Source organism: Mus pahari, chromosome 1, assembly GCF_900095145.1.
Source record: "Mus pahari chromosome 1, PAHARI_EIJ_v1.1, whole genome shotgun sequence".
Taxonomy (NCBI): Eukaryota; Metazoa; Chordata; class Mammalia; order Rodentia; family Muridae; genus Mus; species Mus pahari.
In genome coordinates, this window is record NC_034590.1 from 151,849,985 (window position 1) to 151,874,844 (window position 24,860).

Here is a 24,860-nt window from a genome sequence, read left to right on the forward strand (position 1 = left end):
GTCCCGCTGACAATCCCTGCCTCTGGCTATGCTCTCCCTCAGATCTACAATAAACCTCCTCCCCCACCTCCTAGGAGCCGTCATGTCCTCCATTTGTATTCACTTCTTTCTTTCACTCACATACCATCTCAATGTTCAACTGCTCTAGAAATCTAGCTCGCCTAAATTATAAATGCTGACACTGTGTCTGACTTAACCTGTACTGGAAGTCTCTTTCTCGCTGATTTATCAGGCCATAAGACCTTGAGGCTCACAGCATTCTTAAGTCATCCTTTGCAAAGCCAGCAATACCCAAAATATGTCCCACAAAGCACTATTCCCAGGGAAGTCTGCAAAGGAGCTGTGAAAAGGTTGTAATACCCCACTTAGGAGACCTCAAAGACCATCAAAGACATAGCTAGACACCTGAAAACTCCTACCAAAAAGAACCCTGTTTAACATGGGCTCGATGGCACCCATCTGCAGTTCCCAAAAAATTCCTCCAAAGATAGAGGACAGAGCTCAAAGAGTTCAAAACTAGTTTGAGCAACATAGGGGGACCACGTTTTTATCCCTCAACCCCCAAAACTCCTATCAAATTAACAAAAGCAACACTCATTGTCTATTTTACCCAGAATTCCACACTCATCCCTACAAGTAGGACATCCATTAGCAACCAATACAACAAAAATACTCAAAGAGAAGAAAAACTGTTTTCTCAATGTCAGTCAGAGAGAGTAATGTGGGAGCTAGTGGGTTGTACCACCAAGTCTTTGGCTTCCCCACCCCCTGCTCTTCGCTATAGTAGAGGTTCTCAAACCTTGGGCTACAAGTTAGAATCATTTAAGCTTGTTACACAGCAGACAGCGGAAATCACAGCAGACTTCCTAACTTTGTAGTTATGGTGTACGTTTCTAGCTAGTATGTCGCTGTTGCTGCAACGGCCCTCTGCGGCAGCGAGACAGGGTTGATAGCAATTGCCTTAAATAATAGAATTAGTGGGAAAGCCAATATATAGATGCAAAAAGGACAAGAGCTCCAACAATCACAGCTCTAGAGAAAACCCTCTATCTACTTACCAAACAAGTAGTGTGGGGTCAAAGAACTCTCAGCTGGGCAGTAGGGGCTGAGGTAGATCGTAAAGGACAGAGAGATCGAACAAAAGAAAGAGAAGCCTCAGGTGACTATGTTTCTAAGATGCCCAGGACTTCGGAGTGGGAAGGGCCTGGCCTGCTTGTCTTTGGAGAACTTGTAGTTCTTACATTTGCATAAGGGTGTGACTGCTATTTCAAATATTCACAGCAAAACACTTTGTTAAACAGAGTAGCTGCTATCTAAATGAGTAATTCTGGGGCCCAGCAAAGGCCCCTCTGCTCTTTCCATCCGTCCCTTCTCTTTGGCCTGACTAAGATCCCATCTCTGAACCAAGCTATGCTGCCCACTAGGACTGAAAGACAAACAGCCCAGGCTTTTCTGGAGTAAAGCAGGACTGGAGAGGCAAAAGTAGCCGCCCACAAGTATTGTTCTCATGGAGCACGGACGAAATGAAGCCATTTCCTTGGTACCACTCTTCCTCCAATAGCACAACACCGTTGGCAAAGGGTCTCCCACTGACATGGTCTAGTCAAACACCTCAAACGGATAGCTGGTGGAAAGCTCTCTCTGAAGACCTTCAGAGGCTACCATCAGGCACCAGGTGCCATTCCACTCCACAGTGCTGCTGCTGGCCACTGTCTTCAAAGACACAATGCTGACTTGAGGTGTAGGAGATGCTACATCTCCCCCCAGGCACTTACTTGTGGGCACTCGTTACATTTGGCTGACTCACTAGGAGAGAGGCAATTGGTACAATGAGAGTGACAGCAACTGGTGCTGCTGCTGTCACCACCACCACCACCCCAAATTAAGGCAAAGAAAGCATCCAGGGCATGAGTCAGGAGGAGCACGGAGCTGACCAAAGCATCAGAGGCCAAGGTCAAGGAGGTTACTCCCAAGAGACTGAGGCAGGGATAGGAAGAAGGGGAGATGGAAGGGAAGAACAGGCAGCCCATGAGCACTTGCTCCGTGCCACACTGTCAGGCCCTTCATCTGTCTTCTGTCATTGTTATCCTATCTGTAAGGGGAGAAGCAAACCACAGAAGCTAAGTGACCCTCCTAGGTCAAATACCTAACAAACGTCAATCTGAATCCAAAAGGAGTGGTCTCCACTGCTGTAAGACAAGAGGCCTTTGAGCTCCCACTGCCAAAGACAAGTAAACCAGAGTAAGTGCACCTTCTAGACATTTCTAAAGATTCTATTTATAGCCTAAAACATGCAGAAGTCATTCAATAAATGCTGAACCATATATGCACACATGAGCTACATAGTTACCTAAATATAAACATCTGATTATTATAAAGCTCTGCCTGGGTCATATGTGGGGGGAAATCGTTTATTAGACATGCATTTGAGGAGTGTGAACCCATGAATAAGAAGGCTTGAAATACCATCTTCACTTTTCTTGTCTAGGACGTCATAAAAAAATAACAGGAAACAGAAGAGGATGAACACGGGATCCGAGAAAATCTAAGAGACACATATAACCCACAGACACCATACTGTGTCAAAGCTTCTAAGTCCAGGAGCTCAGTTCAGGAACATGCAGAGGTTAAGTTCATCCCACGGCTATCGATATGCCCAGCATTGGCCTATCACTTTTATACAGACCGGTAGGGCTTTGTTTCTTTGTAATAGACTATTGTACAATTTCATACCTATAAACAATGCCTCTTCATCACATATATCCTAACCCACCCCCCCCTTCCTCCTTCAAATATGTCCCCCTCTCTAATTCATGCCTTCACCTGTTTGGGTTTGAGGTGTTTTAGTTGGGATTTTTTCCCCCATAAGTGTAATTGATGCTGCCTCTTGGAATGACTGGTCCTGTTGGCTTGATCTTGCACAGGTAAGCATACCTATTTACAAGTAGAATGGCTAAGTCATGTCAAGAGGACACACTTGACAGCATGCTCCCCAAGCCCCACTTGGCATATTCTTCCTACTTCCTGTTTATGGATGTTCCTGAGTCTTGGGGATTGGGGGGGGGGGCGCGGGGGCGGGGCAAGGTTAATAGAGATGCACCAATTACGGCTGAGCACTCAATAGAGGCTAGTGTTTTTAATGATCACATCTTCACATGGAGATGAATATCCTTGTATCAATGGGGAAAGTGAGGCACAAAAAGATTAACTGGCTAAAACCACACAGTGCAATAGTAACAGGAGAAAGTACTCATATCCCTGAGATCTAGAGTTCTGCTTATAGCAGCAAAACAGTTCAGTGGATGGACACCATTATTCACACAATGCCACGCTTAGCTTCACAGGTAAAAGAGTGAAACAGCAATTGCTCTACAATCACACAGCCACTTTTTAAAAACTGGTTTAAAAAAAACAAAAAATAAAAACCAAAAAACAAAAAAAGCCGGGCGTGGTGGCGCACACCTTTAATCCCAGCACTTGGGAGGCAGAGGCAGGTGAATTTCTGAGTTCGAGATCAGCCTGGTCTACAGAGTGAGTTCCAGGACAGCCTGAGCTATACAGAGAAACCCTGTCTCAAAAAAAAAAAAAAAAAAAAAAACTGGTTTTCAGAGACTAAGCAATTCAATTTGTAAAGTGAGAAGACCTTCAAGACCATGGATTAAAAGAAAACAACATCTAGGTAAAGAATATGGCGGAGGGGCTACACAGAGGTTCTCCTGAGTGGATGCAAAAGACAGCTCCAGGAGAGATGCAGGAAAGTGGGGCCCAGACTGCATCTGAAGAGGGCTATGCAAGTGCAGGAAGGGCAGGAGATTCACTTTTTATCACAGATACTTTTCTAATTTTTAATTTTTATACACAATCACATACGGTCTATTTACTTAAGAAAACTAAATCTGAAGTAAAATTAATTCACAGTGAGGTAGAGGCAATGAAAATAATCTGTGATAAAAAATCCTTTGGAAAGATTGTTCAGCAGTTAAGTGTCCTTGCTGCTCTTACAGGCCCCAAGTCCAGGGTCTCACAACCACCTACGGCTCCAGTTACAAGGGATCGATCGGATGGATGGCTTTTTCAGGCTTCTGAGGGCCTGCATAAATACAGTGCACATACATACACTCAAACCCCACACATGCACATGAAATAATAACCAACTGCTCTTTTTAAAAGCATGCCATAATATGCCATTTATACTTCCCATGAAGAAGTAGACAACTTCCTGCTATTTTTCATAGGATTCTGAACATTTTAAACTAGAAAAAAATGCACTTGCTTTCTTCAAACATGACACAGTTTCATTAAGATATCATCAGTAGAGCTAAGAACATTGCCTAGTGTATAGAAGACGTGTACAAGGTCCTAGGCTAGATCCCCAGCACACAACAAACCAACCAATCAACCAACCAACCAACAAACAAATAAATAGACAAGAATCCCTGGTACACAATAGATAGATAAAGAAATGAATGAATGAATGAGTGAATGAATGAACAAACAGGTAAATATATATGTGTGTGTGTGTGTGTGTGTGTGTATGCTTGTTTGTATGTATGTATGTATGTATGTATGTGGTAGGCAGCTAGCAAGAAAAAGACATTTCCTGTATTTGTGCACAGAGGAGGCACTAGAAAAATTAAAATGAAGAAAGCAGTTAATGAACCAGTACAACCACCAAGCAGCTAAAATAGAAAAGTGTGTGTCACTGCCGTAACACCAAAGAAACAGAGTTTCTCATGTCCTCCAAGACTCGCATGGCATCCTGCCTTGCCAACTTGAAACAGGGGTATTATTTTTAAGCTACTATAATTAGTTACCATTTGTCTATGAATCAGCCTTTATGAGGCAATAGCATCTAAGCCCATCAGAGGAAACACGAGGCCACATCATGTCTGTTTATTATTTTGAAAAGGGAGGGTGCCAAGTTTCCTGCAACACCCAAGTCAAACCCTGAAATTCAGAGGACAGAATGTCCCGCTGTCCACATTTGAAGATAGGAATATATTTTCATCTAATGCATCAGGTTCAGCTGGCAACAGGAAGGAACTGAATTCCAGAGGCCCAAAATAGGGTTTGAGTACTAAAGCACCTTTCGCCACTCATAGAGGGTAGTGTTTGTTTTTTAATACATTATGTTACAGCACTTTAAAGTGTCCATTTTATGAGCAAACATGAAAAATGTCTAAGTGACAGGGAATCAGCAAATGTGTTGAAGCTGGGGTTGTTGTTCTGTTTTGTTTTGTTTTGCTTTATTCCCCAATACAATGATTTCCTCAGAGCTTCATTCGCAAGCATGAAGGCAGAGGTGGGGGAATTTCATATTAGCCTTTTCCGGAAGGATGTAATACCTTCAACAGGTCTCACAATACAAGGATGTAATACCTTCAACAGGTCTCACAATACAATAGACTATTTTGGTCTTCAAAGCCAAGTCCAGCCAGAGATGAAGCACTAAGACCAAAGAGTGATAGCTACCTTGGTGTGCCCCCCAAGATCCCATTAGAGGACATGAGCTCAAAGTCACAGCGGATAGGGACATCAGATAGCAACGACACCAGAGATACCAGCACAGGTAAATGAGACAGGACAGAGGCCGGCGAGGAGACTGGCTTTTTACTCAACACATATATGATATGAAAGGCTTATTAATACATGCACAGCCACCTGCCTGCATAAATGGCTACATATGTGCCTGCAGATACTTTTAAAGCAACATGGGTTCTGATCCCAGCTCTGACAATTCCTTCTGGAAAGTGTTTTAATACATTAGAACATTGGCTATCTCCACTGTATATAAACAACAAGGAACAGGGGCTAAGAGAGCTGGAGTAATACCTGCCCAGGGTCAAATGTCTCAAAAATCTGAAAACCAAAATTATAGGTGTGTGTGTGTGTGTGTGTGTGTGTGTGTGTGTGTGTGTGTGTGTGTTTAGTGACTATTAAATGTTTTCTCATACCGTGCTTTATAATTCTTACTTTTAACAATCCTCTGGTAAGGACACTATTGTTTACTCCTTTTTACAAATAGATACGGCCCCAGAGAGGTTTAGCAACTTTCCTGGGCTCCAGAGCAATGGAATGTGAACTTCAGCAGCCTAGCTCCAGGGCACACGCTAGTGTACACTACATGGTGCAAGCCTACCGTCATCCTCATCATACTATGATTATCCTTACATCGATCCCAATTTCACAAACAAGGAAAAAGGCTCACCGGTCGTTCACAAGCCAAGATCACAAAGCCGGCCCGTGGCCAGGACGTGCAACCCAATCCACATGACTACAAAGAGGGTCTCCCAACCAGCGAACAGACTTCAGTCCACGGACATCTCTGAATCAGCGGGGCTCTAGACCTGATGCTCTGAAAATGCTTTTTCTTTTTTAAAAATAAAGGTAGCAGCAGCTTCCTTCAGGAGCTGAAAGATTTTTTCACTTCACTTCTAGACCACCAGATCAACCCTTCCCACACTCCCCGGGGGCCCAGTCCAAACCAGCCGCAAACAGCAGGTGACCAGTCATGGCTGATGCCAACAAAGATGAGGATGACAGAAATACTTTAAATGCTGGGCTATGGTTTCCAAAGGGAATTAGACAAGTCAGTTTTGGGGGGGGGGGAGTGTTAGACAAGTCAGTTTGAGTGTGTGTGGGGGGAGTGTTAGACAAGTCAGTTTGTGTGTGGGGGAGGAGTGTTGTATGAGGCAGAATGCTAGCAATTTCTAAAGCATTGTGAGCAGGTAGGTCCTATCTCAGCAGGTGGGACGTTTCTCTTCCTTACTCATTCTTACCAACCTTTCAAGTCACAGGTTCCATTCGGACTTCCCTATGTTGTCACCTGCCACCCCAGAAGGCAAGTATTAGGTTTGATACTCTAGTCTCTCTCTCTCTCTCTCTCTCTCTCTCTCTCTCTCTCTCTCTCACACACACACACACACACACACACACACACACACACACACACTGGTCCTAGCACAGCGCCTTGCAGATGAAAGGCTCACAATATGTCTTCCTTGATTAGAATGATGGACCAGGCTGGCTTTCAAAAAACGCTCACTTCCATGGTGCAAGTGTTGCCAGGCAGCAGTCCCTGTGCTGCTGAAACAAGGATGTGAGAATCATTTTAATTAGCACTCTCATTGTTTGTATGCAAATGCACACCCCTAACGTGGGTTCTTTAAAAAGCTTTCCTTAAATCAAACATCCCTCACTGTGATTTGCCTCTTTAAATCCTCTTCCACAGACAGTAAAGAGATCAATTTCAATAGAGCCTGGAGTCTTAATGATTCCAGGTCTGTAACAATAGACTTGAACTTCTTTTCTCTATGAGGCCAGCTCAGGGTTTCTCCTTGGACTTAGCCATTCCAAAACAAAATGGGTCCCAAGCTGCAGACCAGCAGACCACGCCTGGATTGCAGGCTGAGGGTCCTCAGGGTCACCATTGAGTTTCCGACCTCCCTCTCCCTTCCCCATACACTCCGTTTTCTACTCAGGCTACTGAGTTCTCTCTACCAGCCCATCCCTAGCTTGTTCTTTCCTTTAGCTTCTGACCTGGTAGTGGGGGTGCCTCAGCTCAGGGAGAGGCCCCCAAGCTCCAGGAACATCCAAGCACAGTGGAGTTGTTAGAAGACCAGCCCAAACCGGCCCAGCCCAGCCCAGCCCAGCCCCGTCCTGGGTGGGAGTCCCAAGGGATGAATCGTCTGGGGATTAAGGGTGTGCTGGGAAGTTCTGGGTGGTCAACAGGGCTGAATCCTGTCGGGAGTCATTACCTCTGCCCTGCAAGGCTGTGCCAGGCAGCCCAGAAAGCCAGCCACAGAACTGGAGGGAAGAGGAAAGGAAGAGGCAACATTCTTGGAAGGGAAGTAGGGAAATCCAAGTTGAGAAAAACCCTTTGGTTCAGAGAGGATTGGGAGGCGGAGAGCTGCAGAACTCTGGAAAGTCCTTTAAAAGGCTACGAAGCCCTCCTAGCACTGGAATGTTCTATTTGTGTCTGGGCCACAATAGAGGGAGCGGGATGGAAGCTGAACAAAGCACTTCAGAAAAAGATAAGCCCTTGGATGAGTTAAAACTGTGGGGTATGAATAACCTTCAGGAGTGAGAGACTGCCTGGGCCCTAGGGGACAGTTTTGGGTGTTGCTCTTGTTTTCATTAAAGGCAGGGTCTCGCTTGCTTGGCACTCAACAAGTAGATGAGGCTGGCTGGCCATCCAGCTCTGACTGAATGAGCCACTCTGCCTGACTTCATGTGGGTACTGGAGATGGAACTCAGGTTCTTACAAGAGAACTCGGGTTATCAACTGTACCGGCTGAGCCATCTCCCTAGCCCCATCTGCAGTTTTAAAAGTTGTTCTCTTGTCAAAAAGAGAGGCAAAGAGGTAAGAAAGCTGCTGAAGTGGCCACTGTAATAGGACAAGAAAAACTCGCCATGTGATGCCTGCCCCATACAACCACAAGGAGGATCTTTCTGGGAGGAAAAACCTGTGAGAGCAACTGAGGCAGCAGACAGACAGGTATGAGACAGGCCAGCCTCAGCTGCCTTGGGAATGGCAGGTTTCCAGATCCATCAGATTTTTGGCCAAAAAAAAAAAAAAAAAAAAAGGAAAAAAGAAAAAGGTGACATAACTGCCATTAATGAATCAGTGATCCTTCAAAAATCTCCAGGATGAAGAATGGGTTGAAAGAAGGTTCTAGAAGCATACCACAAAGTCTCACATCAGCATCCAGAAAAGTTCAAACCTAGACAATTAAATAAATGAACATCTAAGAAAAGCAAATACTGACTGCCACGAACGGACATGTGTTCACAGTGCCTTTTAAGATTAGATTTATTAGATGGTTGTGAGGTCACTGAGTCTCATTTCTAATGAAGCTCTGGACTTCCCTGTGAAGATGATGAAGGAATTATGTCAGCATGATTTCAGCCATCCAGCAGACTTACACAAAGACTAAGTCACTGTCCCCTAAATGTGACTAATCTGTGGCAGGCACCTGAATCTAGCCCTGTCCTGAACATTTGATAAATAACATAATTAAAGATGACCAAAGGAGGAAGGGATCACTACCCCCTCTAGATCCTGTTATGACTTGTTTCTAAGAGGTCTTCAGACTTTTAAATGAATTATACCTAATATAGTAGAATCAGAGATGAAAGGACATAAAGTCTACATATAGCAGATGGACCTTGGAGGCAGGAGCATTTCATGGACTGCTGGCTTAGTGGAAGGAATGGTCCACTGAGACCCTTTCATGACCCTCAGAGAGGGTCACTTCAGCACAGAGTTCTAAGGATGTTCTTGCCCTCCCCCACAATCCCCTCCAACCACCTATAACCACAGTTCCCTATTACCACATGAGAAAGTTAACTTGTGGCTGCAGGAAGACTGGAGCCTGAGGCCTGGGTACAGCTGTCACCAACTGCAGCTCTTTAGATAACAAGCCTAGGAACTTTCCATGAGCTGCAGCCTCTCAGAACCAACTCGGACTGACCTGTCTCAGGATTTCAGATTGTCATTCTTGAGACTAGCTTGTGTAGGGGGCCCTGTGGACAGGAGAGGGAATATCAGAAGCTCTATAAGGTTGGTGACACATTGCTCACCCAGTGACCTATGACTGACAAGTTATGGTCCCTGATTGGAAACGACTGGCTGAACTTCTTACTTAGCTCATCAGTCAGACAGGCATCTTTGGACTTATTTTTTCCAAGGAAGGGGATGTCCCAGGAGGAAATAAACAGATGCCAAGCAGAGAATATAGCAAATCAAAAACCCTTCCTGACACAGGCCAAACCCTTGGCTGATGCACTTCTAGCTCAGTGCCTGGAACTCCGACCAACCCAGGGAGGATCAGACGCTCCCATGTGGCTGGAAGCCAACAAGGTCCAAAGTGACTTCAGAAATCCCTAAGACCAAAGACACTGGATTTCTTCCAAGACACGGGATTTCTAAATCCTGTGAACTTAAAGGTCACTGTACATAGTGTAGTTCTTACTTTAAGAGAGAGAGAGAGAGAGAGAGAGAGAGAGAGAGAGAGAGAGAGAGAGAAAGGAAACACATACAGAAATGCCTAGAGAAACAATGTTGCAGAGTTCCAAAAGAAGGGAAAGGCGGCCAGGCACTGTGGTGGCTCATGTCTACCATCTCAGCTCTCAGAAGGCTAAAGCAGAAGGACTGAGTCCCAGGCCAGCCTTGGCTACAGTCTATCTCAACAAACAAAACAAAACAAAAAGCAAAAGAGCCTTTTAACGCCTCTGTTCTCCAGAGACTTTTCAACAACAACAACAAAGGCGATTTTAGCCATCTAGTATTTGGTTAGTTGCCAAATGACACTGCCAACGGCCAACTCTGAACTGACCCTCAGAACTTGTGACCAGTGGTAATGGGGAGCTCAAATGAGCCACGGTGATTAGGAATCAACCATGCAAAACTGCGTCATCCATGGCCAGGCAGTAAAGGAAGGAACGGTGCCTTGCCCTCGGTTGTGAAGATTCACCCTTAGACAGACATGGTAAAGCCACATACGTTCTCCAGAAGGTTCATAATAAACTTTGAGCAGAAAAATATCCGAGCAGGCTTTTCTACACAGTCCCCAGTTCCAAGGTTGGGTCTTGAAACACACAGATTCACTTTTTTCACTGACACAAAAGCATCCTGCTGCCCACCCCCTTAAGGCTTCCCTTATCCTGTGGGTTGTCAGATGAAACATCCACTGTGCGCCGTTCTCAACACATGCTAAGAGTGAGAACAGCCAGGACAGGTGAAGGCAAAGGCACTAAATATCTGACACCACAGCTCCGAATGTGCAATCCCTCTATTTACTTAGCAACCGTTGCTAAGACTCAGCCTGTCCAAAGATAAACCAGGACAAAGCGGAAAGGGAAAGGGAAGCAGTGAGGTAAGGGCTGCTGTAAACCTGGCACCGTGCAGGGGAAAAGCTCTTAGCGTTGTCAGGACACTGTTCCCCTCCCCAGGAAAGAGATCAGATGCCACAACACTCTCGGCAGTTGCTGCAGCCAGGCACTAAGAAGAGACAGAAAGCCACCATCTTCACACACAAACACATTTGCAAACCATCAAGGCACATGGCACCAGGAACAGCAGGAGGGGAATCTGAGTCCCTGTTTTGCCTGGAACAAACCCTGAGATGTAGGTCTCTGCAAACTATACAATGAATGAGCTATGGGGCTGGAAAGATGGCTCAGTGGTTAAGAGCTTATTCTGTTCTTGCAGAGGACCGGATTTTCATGCCCACCGGCCATGTCCAGCTCCAAGGAACCCAACTTTCTTCTGCCCTCCAGAGAGACTTGTGCTCATGTGTACATTCTCACACACAGATGCACACAAATGCACATAATTAATGGAGCAAATGAGTTAGATTTGCTAATATCATAGTTTCCTTGTAGCTTTAACATTTAGTTTAAATGGTAGAATGGCAGAAACTTTCAGTTTTCTACCAATACCTCAGTGAAATCCACAACCACCCGGAGAGCACATACCAAGCACCACGTGCTACGCTCTGCTAGGAAACTGCCAACCCACAAATACAAAACGGCAGGGAAAGCCTGGACAATGTACATGTGTGTACACAGGGTGAAGGGGTGTAGCAAAGAACAGAGCAAGAAGCAACGGTCAGCATCTGGCCTGGGACAAAGCCTAAGCCAAGGCTTGAGGTAGGAGTTATGTAGCAGAAAGGAAGGGACGAAGGGGACCCAGAATAGTTCATCTAAAGTATCAGGCAAAAAGGAACAGCATGTCCAAGAGAACTCAATGATGGCCGACATGAAATGCCGGAGAGGAGACCCGAGAGATAAGGGACTTCTCTGCCATGCTGGGCAGAGAATGGCACAGCTTTACTGAGCCTTTACCTCGCCTGCTGTTCACGTCAACAACCCCCTAGACAATCACCTCTCAGAGTCAGAAACCGTTCTCACACCAGATCTACTTACACCAACAGCACAGCAAAAACCTAACTCCTACCCCCAGACCTGGACTTTCAAAAGGTCCCAAGTCTCAGTTGACTTCCTGAACAGCCATGGCACAGCACCTGCGAGCATGGTGGCTTTCTCTCAGGCTCCCAGAGGCCTGCTTTCAGCTCTTAAGCAGCTCATGGTGCCTAACCCACATCAGCTGTCCCAAATAGTTTCCATCTTCCTCAAAGCCACAACCATATCCCACCTACTACATTCACACTCAGAAGACAGTCTCTGCTCCCTCTGATCTAGGGAATGACTGTCCAGCAAGAATCTCATAGCAAGCCCGGTGTGGTGGCGCACGCTTTTAATCCCAGCACTCGGGAGGCAGAGGCAGGCAGATTTCTGAGTTCGAGGCCAGCCTGGTCTACAAAATGAGTTCCAGGACAGCAAGGGCTATACAAAGAAACCCTGTCTCGAAGGAAAAAAAAAAATCTCATAGCAATAGCCCAGGTTTCTTCCTAATGGCCTAGACAAAGCCACAGGTGTCTCTATAAGGACTGAAAAGAAAAAAAAAAGTAGATGTGATAAAAGAGAGAGAGAGAGACAAAGAGAGAGAGAGAGAGAGATGGAGAGATGGCTCAGTGGTTAAGAACACTGACTGCTCTTCCAGAGGTCCTGAGTTCAAATCCCAGCAACCACATGGTGGCTCACAACCATCTGTAATGAGATCTGATGCCCTCTTCTAGTGTGTCTGAAGACAGCTACAGTGTACTTATATACATAAAAAAAAATAAATCTTTAAAAAAGAAAATAGAAGTAATGCAGATTTGGTGGTTCTTGCCTAGACAGAAGGGTCAGGAGTCAAAGGGTACCCTTGGCTACACAACATGCTAACAACCAGCCTAAGATACAAAGCACTCTGACTCAAAAAATAAAAACAAAACAAAACGAATAAACAAATAACAGAAANTTAAGTCAACAAATGCTGTCCCCCACACACACACACACATACGTTTAACTAAGCTCTGAGACTAGCAGACTATTGTGCACACACTCACATCAAATAATACTTCTGTTGATCTGCAAATGTTGGTTCAATAAACCAGTAAATAAATCAACACTTTTGGTGTCAAGAGAACATCTACAGAGTTCACACACTCACAGAATCATTGGGTAGTGACGCAAGAATGTAGCCTAGAATTGTACCAAGCAGATGCTTGGGAAAAGACAATGCCTTGGCAAGTCTTGATTTCTATACTCTCTCACTTGCTCCATTTACATAGGTTTATATAGGGGTGGGTGGATGAGTGGGTGGGTATGTGCCGGAGCACACGCACTTTTAAAAACACTTATCTATGACTGGTAACACAGGCTCACTATACAACACCCTCAGTATCCTGCATTCACTATCTCATGTTGAACATGCTCTTACACTTAAGTTTGCTCTGCTAAAGCCTCTTTAACATTTTTTGTTGTTGTTGTTTTGAACAACACTTTTGCATTATCTGCCAAGAGATTGTATGCAACAGGCTTTGAACCTGCCACAAAGAAAAGAAATAAAAGTATCCTCCTCCATTTAAAAACTAGGTGGTCGAGTCGGGCGTGGTGGCGCACGCCTTTAATCCCAGCACTTGTGAGGCAGAGGCAGGCAGATTTCTGAGTTTGAGGCCAGCCTGGTCTACAGAGTGAGTTCCAGGACAGCCAGGGCTACACAGAGAAACCCTGTCTCAAAAAAACAAAACAAAACAAACAAACTAGGTGGTCTAAGTCTCATGAGAGCCATGAATATGGGTGAGCATGTAGCACTGTACATCTCTCCATAATGTAAGAGAGCTAAAAGCCCTTCTGCCTGGCTCATTCCTGCACCATTGGCTACAGAGTCTACTCCCAGGGGTGCTGTTAAAAGGCTCAATCGTGAGCTGATGCATGGTAACTCACTACTTACAAGTACTACAGGTAGCCATGCAAAATAAATGAGGAATCGGGGTTCTTCCACCATGACTCGGCTCAGTTAAACCTGCAGAGGCTGTCAGACAGCAGGAGCCCCAGGTTTCCCAGAATTTATGCCCACCCCTAAGTGAGTGCCCCATGTGAACAAATGGAATTTTGGACAACACTAGTCTCACTCTTCTGTCAAAAGGAGAGGATGCAGAGGATGCAGAGGATGCAGAGGGGAGGGCTGGTGGTGTCAAAAGGAGAGGATGCAGAAGGGAGGGCTGGTGGTCCCAGGGTAGGCAAGGCCTGGAATGTGACCAAAGTAAGGGTTCTAGTCTTGTACTGGGCAGGCCCAGTACAAGAGTCTGGTGAGCTCTAACCCCCAAACCAGGAGCTAAACATGGAAAGGGCTGAGATTTATTTTATCCTGGCTACTATTTCATGCCCGGGGGTTTCTGAAGACTACTAGGGAGAGAAAAGGCACAAAAGAAACAAAAATTCTTGAGCAGACAACTCATAAAATATGAATGGTTGAATGGTCTACATGGCCATTTAAGTTTTAGGCTAGATTTGCTATCTTTTCTTATGGTTGTGAACGTCCTCTTCTGTTATCTACTGGACTCTGGACAGAGTGATTGGCTGCCAAATACCAGACAACTCTGTGTCTTGTTAAAATGCTTGCAGGAGCTGGGACTTAACCCAGTGTTATGTTGTTTGCATAGCATGCATACATGAGGCCCTGGATTTAATCTCAGGCATTCCAACAGATGATGACAGACAGACAGACAGAAAAGGAAGTGAACATGCTAGGAGCAGCAACAGTTATTGCACACAGTTAGATAAAGGGGTAAGTTCTACTGCTCCTTAACAGTAGAATAACTAGAGTTGACAATTAACTGAATATTTCAATGCAACCAATAGAGATTATGAATGTTCCCAAGGCAAAGAAATGTAAATACCTGAAAGACCAGAGAAAACAATCATCTGGACCCTGATTATCTCAAGTCACTCTTTACCCCATAGACACAAGGACGTTTCAAATAGAGATTAAAAACTACATCTTCAGAAAGACGGTCATTTCTATTGTTCAGTCTTATGTTTGTCTGCACATTATAAAAAGGAAGGGGTAAAAGGCCTTAAACCTGGTCAGTCTTCTCAAGTTCATAAGTTTATTTTATAAAAGAAAAAGTTAAAAATACTTAAGAGCAAACAATATAATTAGAAAATTTGTACAAATGTTTCTGACAGGGTAACTATATGAGCAAATCAAATTATACAGAGTTCAGAATGTTTCAAAACTAATTTAATGGCTTTATATTTATAAAGAATACTAAAAAAATCATTATAATACTTTCTGGTTTTCTTCCCTTGAAGGAAAAAAAAAAGCATTTGATTTGTCCAACCAGTCCAACTAATTTGCCCCTATTGTTTTAAACCAAATTCCCCAATTTCAAAAGCTGGGAAAACAAAATGTTCTGTTGACCCTAAAGATCTCTTGATTTTTCATGATAGGATTTGAGACAAACTTGGGGAGTTACAAAAGCCAAGCCAGGGAGATCAGAACACGTTACCCTAAGGAGATCCAAGGACAGCAACAAACAGCCATGCCCAGGCAAGAATCCCGCCCAGGACTAGTAGATGGCCTTGTTTTTCCAAAGCGACTAAAAACCAAATTATGTGAACATTTCTGAGTATTAAATTCTGATCTCCGTTTCTAAAACTTTTAAAATGCTGCTGTTTGTGGACATCTATGAAGGACAACACGGGAACAGTACAGTGTCTAGCCATGGCTTGTGCTGGCTGGTCTCACATGTACTGTAAAATATATGCATTAAAAAAAAAAAAAAAGTTTTTCTCTTGGCCAGAGAAGGGTCTGAAGGGGGAGTCAATGAGCCTCAGGGAGGAGAGGGGGACAAACTTGACTGTGAGAAAATAAGACCAACCAAGTTGTCTCTGCAACAGCAACTTATATAAGAGTGTTTCCAGCTTTGCATCCATATTGGGACAGCTCTGGAAGCTACAAATTGCACTGAAACGGGGCTGCCTACAGCACAGTTCTATCTAATCAGAAAAGCAATCTTCAGAGTGGGTGCCTGCCACTCAGAGCCATCCAGAGGTGGCCACATTTAGAACTGCGTGTGACTAAGCATTAACTGAGCAGGGAGTGTCACCTCCTGGAAATGTACTAGGGTTCTATATGCAGATCATATACGTACATACACACCTCAAAGGGGTTCCTGACCCCTCCCCGAAAGGTCTAAGAACCAACACCTAATCAATCACATCAGTGGAAGTTGGATGAAGTTAATTCAACACGCAGAAAGGTTCTCTTTTTTTCTTTTTAAATCACATCCCAGCAGAAACTACGTATTTAACCAAAGTCTGATGAGCAGAGCAGAGTCACTGTGTTTGAGGGAAACACTGAGAAAGTCATCTCGATTGCCAAGGGGACCGTAGGATGAAAGCACTACTGTCCGGTCAGCATCAGACAGCGCTTGGTCTAACTCAGTTCCCGGAACAATTGGGATGGTTTTGTCCTATGAGGGGCAGTAATCACTGGCTATCGTGGCAATCTCCTTGTTCTAGTGACAACCCAAAGTACAACCTAATGTTTATGTCCCCAAACCCGGAAAGAAAAAGAAAGTCGAGAAATACTTTATCTATCCTTGCAATAGTCACTAGATGGAAGGGGAGAAAATATCTTGTTTCTACACATGGCCAGCAAATGTGACATAATTTCCTGCTTGTTTAAAAAATGTAAAATCAAATGTGTAAATCTCTTGAAAAAACACCAATATCTAAGAATGATAATGCTGCACAAACTGAATTTTGGCCAGAAAATAGATCTGCAAATCACTGGTAACAGAATAAAGTTACAGCCCTAAGAAATACTTGTAGACAATGAAACTGCAAAAACTACCCAACAGACACCAAGTAGTTCCTCCTCTCACACATCTCTTATGTCTTTACATCAACTTATGCAAACTAAATTATGAGTATTTTCCTATGATAGAGGAGAGAGAGACAGAGACAGACAGAAAGAGAGACAGAGACAGAGACAGAGACAGAGAGAAGGAGGGAATGAGATGCACACCTGTGTACAGATGTGTGCACATAAAGGCACATGAAGGACACTGTCAAGTGTCGTCCCCATCACTCCATCTGGGAGTGGTCTCTCCCTGAACCTGAAGCAGTTTCCACTGACAGGAAAATAAAAAGGAGATAGAAGGAGGGAGGGAGAGGAAGAGAAGAGAAGATGAGAGAAGACAAGAGAAGAACAGTGTGATCTGCACATTTGTATGCAGGTGCATGCACAGGGTACACAGAGGCCAAAGAACAGTGCCAGGTAACCCCTTCTATCACTCTCTACCTAATTCTTTCTTTTTTAAAGATTTATTTATTTATTTATTATATGTAAGTACACTGAAGCTGTCTTCAAACACTCCAGAAGAGGGTGTCAGATCTCATTACAGATGGTTGTGAGCCACCATGTGGTTGCTGGGATTTGAACTCAGGACCTTTGGAAGAGCAGTCGGTGCTCTTACCCACTGAGCCATCTCACCAGCCCCCCTAATTCTTTTGAAATGGGAATCTCTCCTCAATCTGAAACTTGTGTTTCTTCAGCTAATCTAGTACCATCAAGCCCCAATGATCCACCTTGTCTCTGACCCCAACAGTGTAACTGCATGTACAAATGAGACCACACCAGACTGTCCCACGGGTTCTGGGATGCCAGCCTAGGTTCTGGTGCTCAGACAGCGAGTGCTTCTAACCATCTCTGAACCACCTCTCCAGTCCTGACAGACTGTTAGACAAGAGAGAGTTTGGATTACATTTTAATCTATCTGAACTCTGAGATTAGAAACAGAAACTGCAACAGATTCCAGATTTTAAAATGTGTGCTATAGCAATAAAGATTTTACCACTTGATGCTCTTTCAGAGGACCTAGATTCAGTTCCCAGCACCACATGGTACCTTGCAACACCTGTAACTCCATTTCCAAGGGATCCTATGCCCTGTTTTGACCTTCAGTAGCCACCAGGCATGCACACAGTGCACAGACATACATGCAAGAAAACCACTCGTACATACAAAATAAGTAAATCTATGAAAAACAATTAAGATTTCTCTCTAAGGATGTGGTGAAATTCACTTGAAATAGCCTGATCTGTGAGCCAAATTATGGCAACGAAACCACACCTAAAATCCTTATTTGCCTAAAGTAGTTAAATAAAATGTTCAATACGAATACCCTAATATCTTTTCAGAAATCAGGAGCAGAAGAAGGGAAGAAACTGGCCTGGAATATCATACCCGATACATGCAAAACTCTGAAACTTAAGTTACCAACCCTGTGATAGATCAATAATAAACTTGAAGAGCTAAAAAAGACAACAGGCACTGTGAACAGGCAACGACTTCAGTCATTATAAACGGAGCAAGATCAGTTACAGACCAAGAGATAAGAGAACTTAATGAATAACGAAAATGACAAGAGATGCTACTGTGGTCCTGTGTAAACATAGTAAGTCATGCGAAAAGCATGAAGTACCAAGGAGAGAACACAATGACAGAAAGGCTAGCTCTCCTCTCCACCCGGCTGCCCTTCCCTACAGAACGTTCTGGAAGTCTGACGCTCTGAGCCTCCTTTTTGATTTTTTTTTCCCTCAAAAAAGCAAACAAGCAAATAAACAAGAAAAACCCTTTGAGGAAGATGTCCTTTATAATCCATTTTCAGACTATTATTTCGTTTGTACATATGATCTACACACAGGGGCACGTGTGTGGAGGTCTGAGGAGAACTGTAGAGTTGGTTCTCTCCTTCCATCTTTGAGTGGGCTCCGGGAATCAGGATCAGACTGTCCGGCTTACACTGCAAGCGCTTCCACCAGCTGAGCCATCTTACTGACCAGATTCTGTTGTCTTACATGCTCTGTCACTCTTTATTTCCAGGGCCAGGAGAATGTCCCGTTCATTTTAATTCCTGGGATCACTTACTATAACGAAGGAAAGATCCTCCCCAACAACTTTTAGTTAAGTTGCATGAGTTACCTTCATTACGTTTCTACTCTGTGAGAACACAAGACATGAAAGGCAAGGTGGATACTATAAAAGCCACCGAAGGTTTCGGTGGCCATAACCACTCTCAAAGGCAGCATGTCACGAGTGTCCCACATGTTTATGTCACGAGTCCTCCCACATGTTCCAGAGACCAGGTGTACCGGAGGCTCATTCTGAATATTTTTCCTAAAAGCCTGGCATCTTCAAGCACATGCCTAAACAAGTCAGGTGCCTGGGATTAAATCAACCCATTCTGGAATGCACTCCAAGGCTTTCCATTAAGGCATCTTTTCCACACAGGGCTGAGTAGGCCAGGTAGACAGAGGGGGTTGGGGGGAAGAAACCCTACAGATCTTCAGGAGCCTTGAGGTTAAGGGTAGGGTTATCCTGAAGGCAGAGGGAGGAGGCAGACAGGCTTTAAAATAGATAATGATGGGGCTGGAAAGGTGGCTCATCGGTTAGGAACACTGACTGTTCTTCCAGAGGTCCTGAGTTCAAATCCCAGCAACCACATGGTGGCTCACAACCATCTTTAAAGGGATCTGATGTCCTCTTCTGGTGTGTTTGAATGCAGCTATAATGTACTTATATACATAAACATAAATAAATAATTCTTTAGACAATGTTGGAAAGGGTTAAGGAAGTTGGGAGAAAATCAAAAGAAACATTCAGGTAGCCTGAAATGGGTAAACTAAAGAGACCAGTGAGATCCCGACGAGGCTTAGTGGGTGATTCACAGGAAACGGTGAATGAAACCAGCACAGAGCAGCTGTACTTCATGCCAGAACCACAGAAATAAGATGAAAATGTATGAGATTCAAAACTGGTTCTCTCCCACCAGTCCTCGGTGTTTGGGGGATATGGATGACGAACAAGCCCCACACATAGGTGTTGCAGTTATATTTACTCTGGTCTTTAAGCTGGAACATTTTGAGGATGCCCTAAATGTTACTGTGGTCCTCTGCTGTCCATTACCCTTTGCTGGATGCTTCTTTTTAATCATGTGTATAGGTATGTGTCTGTGTGTAGACGTGTGCAGGTGTATGGGTGCATTAAGAGGTTAGAGGTGTCAGATTCCCCTGGCACGGGACTTGAGCCACCTCTCCAACACCTTTTCATAGAATTTTATAGTATCATTCTGTGGAAATTAGCTAATTTTCAGACATGTTTCACACACAGTGAGCCTTCAGTTTATCACTCTGGGATAACATAATCATGGCAGGAAAAGAAATCTGAAGGGTATGTGTCGTAGAAATTTTTAATCCCAATCCCGGGTTTTTATCCCACCTTTGACTATTTAGTTCCCCAATAAAAGACAGACACAACCTTTATATTCACAATAAACTTTCAAAAGCACAAGAGCTGGGCAGATATCTACCCTCTATGCTATTAAAATGTATCTTTTACCAATAACTCCAAGTTATTACTTACTATGTTTTATCTGGGCTGCTCTTCACTCCTGTTAGTCAGACCTAACCTACATTCTCACCCAACCCATGGCAGTTTCTCCTCCATCCCTTCTCCATCCTCTACTCCCTGGGTCATTCTCCTCCAATCTCAAGCCCGAGAATCCTAAACCCCACTTATGTCTCTTCTGCCCAGCTACTGACTGTTGGCAACTTTGTTTACCAATCAGAAATAACTTGGGGACCTGTCCTACAGGCAGACTCCAGGTCTTGGGGGCCCACACTTAATACACAGCAAGACCAAACCACAATTGGGATGAGGAGTAAATTGAAGTCAGTCACAATGCAGCTTGTCAAAGCTCCAGCCCATAGAAAAAACAATGCAGTTTACAGATTATTGGCAAAGGATGCTGGTCTTCTGGCTTGCCAGCCAAAAGCACACTTATGTGCCAAGTGCACAAATGCAGCTCATAAATTGTCCCAGAAAACAGATTTTTAAATTGTGCAAATCTAGAATGAATTTTCTTGATTTGGAGAAATCACAGTGTTTTAATTTCCTATACAAGATGAGGCTTTGTAACAATTTTCATATCTTCACTTCATTTGTACAGTTCACAGCAAAGAGGAATCAAACCATATTCTCTTGCATATGTCCTTAGTCTACTTCTTTAAAAAAAATCTTTCATTACATGTATGTGGCCTATGTATGCACGTGTATAATATGCAGGTGCACATGTCACGGCATAAGTGGACAGAGGAGAGCTTAAGGAAGTTGGTTCTCTCCTTTCACCATGTGGGTCCTGAGACTCGGTGTCCAGTTGTCAAGCTTGGCAGTCAGGGCATGCCTTTACACTCTGAGCCATCTTACCAGACCTTAATCTACTTCCTAGAGTTTATCCAGGAAACAAAACAAAACAAAACAAAACAAAACACCCTTTGTCTTTTTCTCTTCTCTGTCAAAATCATACATATAGCCTCATCCAGTCTTCGCTTTAAATACCAGCCAGAGCTGATAAACCTCACAGATACCATTTCCAGACTCAGGCAACATTATTATATCTGTGATAATGGTAAGTGGGCATCTCAAAATTAATATGTTTCAGTCGAAACTTTTGTCTGAGCGTCATAGTCCACTACACAGCTGAGGTCAACCTTAAACTTATGGTCCTTGTGCCTCCACATGGCGACTGCTAGTACTAAGTTTATATGGTGCTGAGGAATGAAACTCAAGATTTTTGTGCCCATCAGATAAGTACTCTATCAACAGAGCTACACCTCCAGCCTTGAAATCTAGGGTCCCTCTTTGTTCCCCATCTGAATAAACCCAGCCAAAACTCCTAGCTCTGCTGTGATTCTCCTCTTTGCTCACAGCCCACCCTGAGCTACAGGCTCTATCTTCCAAGCACAACCGAACCTTATTACTCACCATCACTCTACGGTTTAGCCCACACCTCTACCCATCGCCTGGCAACTGACAAGGTCTCTGCCCTCGTTTCTATTATCCATTCACGATCCTAAAGAGTGATTTTACAGTGGAGGGCCACATCATCTAACTGCTCTACCCAAGCTTCTCCAGCACAATCCTCAGACAGAGAGAAACCCACACTCTTCACCGTGGCCTATACAATCTGGTTCCCATCTACACTACCATCTCATTTCACATCCCTCCCTCCCTAAACCACCCCCAACCCAAGGTCAGCCAAACTGGCCCACTTCCTGTTCCTCCACCATGCCAAAGCAGCCTGTGTCTCGAAGGGTTTGTCTTCCCTTTGCTGTCCCCTGTGACCACCCCTCCCAGATTCCTTTCCTCCATTCAGATCTCTATAGGAAATTAGTCTCTCTCCCCTTCCCACCTTCCCTCACTCTCTTTCTCCGGCTCTCTCACTTTTTTTTTTAACTTCTTTTGTAGCATTTATTATTCCCAGAAATGACATTTTTCCCTTGGCTTATTTGTTTGCTCCATGTATAACCACACACATAGTTAAGATCCATCAGGTTCAAGGAGCCTAAGAAGTGGCGATACAGCAGCAAGACACAGGGCAGAAATCTCAGTCCCCTTGGAGTTCATGTTCTTATCTGTGGTCGTTGCTCAAGGCTGAGCTCCAAGGATGAGTAGACACACAGCCACCTTGTGGACAGCAAATCCCCAGTGTCCAGAACAATGTCTTTACATCGAGTATGCATAATCATATGCTTGCTAGACAGATTAAACATCCACCTGCTTCCCCGAAGACTCCACTGTAATTCCCTCTTCTACCTGATGGGATTCAAGATGGGACTCAGAATAACCAACATGTTCCCCAAAAGCAGATTTAAAAAAAAAACAAAAAAACAGCTTCTGTGGGTGAGTTGGGTCCCTAGCCCTAGGCCTACTGTTCTGACTAAATGTCCTTTCTTCCAGCCAACCATAGCACCCACCCAGCTCCTCCTGGGGTTACATCATGAGAAGTTAGTTGTCTTACTGGGTCACAAAGGTACCTGATCCTCAAGATGGAAGCTGACCAGGCAGTAACACTAAACAGGTCAGATATTCTTTACAAAGTGGCCAAAATCAAATGTATGGTTCACACAGCTTCCTTGGCTCCTGTGGTCCTTGTCCTCAGGAGTTTACAGGACACCTCCGAAGTGAACTAGCTATCACCTGTGTGACCATTCCCAGCTGAGCACTGTGCACAAGGTTGCCATGGGTGTGGTTTAACTTCTCTCAGTTGCTATGGGGACAGGACATTTGCCTGCCTCGATGAACAAGTTTCCGCCAAAGAATATTTGTGGCACATGAAATGATTTGACCACAAATAAACATAAAGGTAACTGTGAAATGCAGTCCATTCACCTTAAATAAAAACTTAAACAAACAAGCAAACCACATGCAGAGTTGTGCAAAGGAAAAATGAGTTACCTCCAAGTGAGTCTCACTGGGTAGGTATATAAACCATGCTGAAGGGCCTTTGCCCAGCAATCGGTGGCCAATGCAAAGTGAAGTCAATGGGATTTTTGGACAGTTTTGGTTTCATAATGCTTTGTCTGAGCTTTTTTTGTTTTTTAAACCTTTATAGGTCTTTTGCTTATATATTATGGTTTCGAACTTTGTGTCTTTATAAAATTTCTGAGTGAAACGTGTTGTGTCTCTGTGTCTGTCTGACTTTCCTGTGCTTTTTCTTTGGCTCTTCACTCCTTTCTTTGTCCCCGTCCTGGTTTGATTTCTTTGTCGCTGTCTTATTTTGCTACTTTAGATGCTCCGTTGTTTTCTGATAAGAGGAGGGACATGGGATTGGGTCGGTGGGGAGGACCTGTGAGGAGCTGGGGGACCAGAAAATAAAAATCACAATATATATATAATAAAACAGAGTTAAGAGTGGTAGTAACTCACTTAAAAAGAAAAATGCAAATATCTTACAGAACCACCCTAGAGGTCTCAGAAAACAAGTATTTAAAAGCCATGTTACCAACCTGCACATACAGGAGGATAGTTTTAATGTGCTAGATAGGCTTTAGAGTCTTGTCGCTTGGGATAGCAGGTAAAGAGAGAGATGAGCACCGCGAAGCAAGACAGGAAGACTCCCTCTAGCCCTGGCCTCAGTGACCTGCCTGTAGCAGCTGTCTCTTCAAGCTATTTCTGAGACACTAGAAAAGGCTACGTAATTAAGGTGAAGTGTGTGAGAGAGAAGTGAGCTGCAGGGTATCTCAGAAGCCCACCGTGTGACACGGTATCTGCCTAACACCTCACTCTCTCTGAAGTATTTTCACATATATTACCTCCTTTAGTCTTCAAAGCAAGCAGCCCCAAAGTGTAAACAATTCAAGATATACTTTGCTGTCTGGAACCCCAGAAATCACACAATTACTCTAGATCCCACAGTAAACTTGGCAGACCCTAGGTATGCCTAGACTTGGCTGTAACGGGTTGGGTCCCAGCTGGGGATACTGTGTGGACAGGTTTAAGAACAGTGACCTCACTACAGGAAGTGTGTCAATGTGGGCAGTCTTTGAAGTTTCAAAGCCACATGCCATTCCCAGTTCATTCTCTCTGATTCCAGTTGGTGGTGGGAGTTCTCAGCTGCTCCTGCTACCGAGCCTGCCACCTGCTGCCGTGATTGCCTGCCACGATGCACTCTTATCCCTCTGGAATTTTAAGCCCCGCCTCCCTTCTAGAAGCTGCCCTGCTCATGGTGTTTTATCGGAGATTAGAAAGGTAGCTAACACACCAGCCCTTTCTTCCATGGAAAAAAGATGAACATCCTATCTGCCAACCACAGTGCATGGTCAATACTCCCCTTCCCTGCAATAGGAGAGGAAAGAAGAAGAACACATATTCACCAGTGCTTGAAGGTGGTGGGAAGATGCATCGGTTCTGGAGTTCTGGGCAGAGAGGAGCTCAGAGTCGTCCAATGGATGTCAACTCCTGAAACAACACACAAAACATTCTGAGTAAACCACAAACAAGCTGGCCTCACCTACCTCGGCAGCCTTGTCTCAACCCAACTGCTGGACAAGCCCTCAGTCTGCAGAGAACAACACTGCACCTGCTTCCTACATCCTGGCAAACACTCCGGAATGCCACG

General features: G+C 44.3%; 1 protein-coding gene across 40 annotated transcripts in view; it reads right to left on the reverse strand.

Annotated features, from left to right (window-relative positions):
* Sorbs1 (sorbin and SH3 domain containing 1) overlaps positions 1-24,860 on the reverse strand; it is a 223,240-nt gene that overhangs the window by 137,206 nt on the left and 61,174 nt on the right. For all 40 annotated transcript variants that reach the window (XM_029532539.1, XM_029532563.1, XM_029532559.1 and 37 more), the window contains exon 2: positions 24,616-24,700. The gene's annotated coding sequence lies outside the window, so the exon portion shown is untranslated. The remainder of the gene's footprint in view (positions 1-24,615; positions 24,701-24,860) is intronic.